Below are 2805 nucleotides of genomic sequence, written 5' to 3' on the forward strand. Positions count from 1 at the left end.
ACAATTTCCTAAATCAGGCATTCCAGCTAAAAGTTAAACAGGTTTGAAAATTGAAGCGAGAATCTGGCTAATAAAAGACAGATCGAAATAGAGGCTGGTGTGGTACTGTAGCGCGTGCCACGTGTCGCATCATGACTGGCCGAAACAGATCATGTGCGTGCTCACCACGAGGAACAGGGAAAATGGCAGCGGCTTCGGGCGTTGGCGGCGGGGCTCCTCCGGCGGCTCTCCGGTGAAGTCGAGGTGAGGGTTGAGCGACGTTCTTCGACGGTCGCTAGGGGCGAACACGGCGACATGGGCTGCTTCGGTGGCAGGCGGCAAAATTCTGTATGACAGCTCCGGTGAGATCAAACTGGACTTGACAGGGGCGAGATAGGGCACAGGAGATAACGATTCCTAAAAAAAATCGGACGAGGAGGGGTGCGGGGTTTCTTAAATGTGTCCACGGAGTCCTAGGGTAGCATGGGGTGGCTCGACCCTCGCGTTGACTCGAGCTCGAGCACCCGTGTGCGTGCGACACGGCACTCTCGGAGAAGTAGATGAGGGCGGGGGGAGAGGGGCGCTGGCAGCGGCATAGTGCTGGAGGAAAGAAAAACAAAATAAAACAAGAGGGGAGGGTGCGGGGTGCTCCTGGACTGGCTTGGCAGCGGCTGCGCGCAACACTCTCGCGGGAACTCCTGGGCCACTGTGCAGCCCGCCTGCACAGTGCGGTAGAGTATCCCATTTTTTTAAAACTGCTACAGGAAAAAATACCCAAATAGTTCTGGCTAAAAAAATACCAGAAATATTCTAAAAAAATAACACGTAGTAAAATATATGCAACTAATATATTCTACAAGGACAGTAGTTCCAAACCTATTGCAAAATTAGAAATAAATTTTATGCAATAGGCCACACCACGAGCATTGAAAAACTCAACTAAAATAAATTGGGGTTTATGAAATTTGCAAAAATTGTATCAGGTGACTCCAAATAATATTATGGACATTATGAACTTTTATTCGACAAGGGAGAAGTCATGTTATCTTCACTCTAATAAATTGCCCTCAGTTGCATAATGAATAGAATTTTCATAAACACAAATAATGCATAGAAAAAATATGAGATGCATATGAATGATCTATTAACATCGTGATTTAACAAAATTGGGATGTTACAAACCTGCCCCCCTTAAGATGAATCTCGCCCTCGAGATTCAGGTTGGCTAGCAAATAGGTGTGGGTAATCCCGCATGAGATCCTCCTCTCGTTCCCAAGTGGCATGTTGTTCAGTATGATGATCCCATTGAACCTTGCATAACCTGATTGTCTTGGTGCGAGTAACTCTCTCTGCTCTTTCCAGAATCTTAACAGGCTTCTCCTCATATGTCAAGTCAGTCTCCAACTGAATTGGCTCATGTGGCATTGTATCTCTCAAAGGAACGTCTGCCATCTGTGCATGACACTTCTTCAGCTGGGATACATGAAACACATTATGAACTCCTGACAATGCTTCTGGCAACTCCAGCTAATAAGCTACCTCTCCTCTACGCTCCAAGATCCTGCAAGGCCCCACAAAGTGTGGTGCTAACTTACCTTTGCTTCGAAATCTCTAAATCCACGGTGGGGTGAAACTCTAAGATATGCACGGTCTCCTACCTCATATGTCACCTCCTTACGCTTTCCATCCGCATAACTCTTCTGTCTGGACTGTCACGAACCAACCTGAATTTCTCCTCAGCATCTCTAATCAAGTCTGGTCCAAAGAATTGACGCTCTCCAACCTCATCACACATCAATGGTGTTCTGCACTTCCTACCATACAAAAACTCAAACGGTGCCATCTGCAAACTAGCCTCATAATTGTTATTATATGAGAACTTTGCATATGGTAAATTATCATCCCAACTGGACCCATATTCCAAAGCTCAAGCTCTCAACATATCATACAAAATCTGATTCACCCTCTCTGTCTGCCCATCTGTCTGTGGATAGAAAGTTGTACTGAACTCTAGTCTAGTTCCCAACAACTCATGCAACTGACGCCAAACTTTAGAGGTCAACTGAGTATCTCTATCAGACAATACCTTCCTTGGAACTCTATGCAATCAAACAATTTTGGCCATATAAATCTTCGCTAGCTTAGTACTGGTATAGTTAGTCTTTACCAGGATGAAGTGAGCAACTTTAGTCAAATGATCAACAACTACCCAAATAGGATCATAACTTGATCGACTCCGGGGTAACCCTCTGATGAAATCCACACCAATCTCACCCCACTTCCACTCAGGTATGGGCAATGGTTGTAACAAACCTGCAGGTTTCTGATGCTCTGCTTTAACTCTCTCGCACACATCACATACTGCAATATACCCAACAATTTCCCTCTTCGGGCTACGCCACCAAAATCTCTCCCTCAAATCCAGATACATCTCAGTATTACCTGGGTGGATGGAATAAGATGAATCATGCGCCTCCTGAAGAATCAACTTTCTTATCTCTACATCCTGGGGTACACATATACGCTTCTCAAACCATATGGTCCCATGTTCGTCCTCATGGAAAACTTTTGCCTTCCCTTTTAGCATATTCTCCTTTATCTGAGCAATATACTTATCATTCTTTTGAGCTTCTCTAATTCTGTCAAGCAAAGTAGGCCTTACCTCAAGTGTTGCCAAATAGCCTTTAGGGACCATCTCCAATATATGATTTCTAAACTGCTCTCATAACTCCGGTGGCATATTATCAATATTAAATGCATTAGCATGGCTCCTATGACTGAATGCATCAGCAACAACATTAGCCTTGCCAGGATGATACTGCACAT

This window comes from Hordeum vulgare, chromosome 6H (genome assembly GCF_904849725.1).
Source record: "Hordeum vulgare subsp. vulgare chromosome 6H, MorexV3_pseudomolecules_assembly, whole genome shotgun sequence".
Lineage (NCBI taxonomy): Eukaryota > Viridiplantae > Streptophyta > Magnoliopsida > Poales > Poaceae > Hordeum > Hordeum vulgare.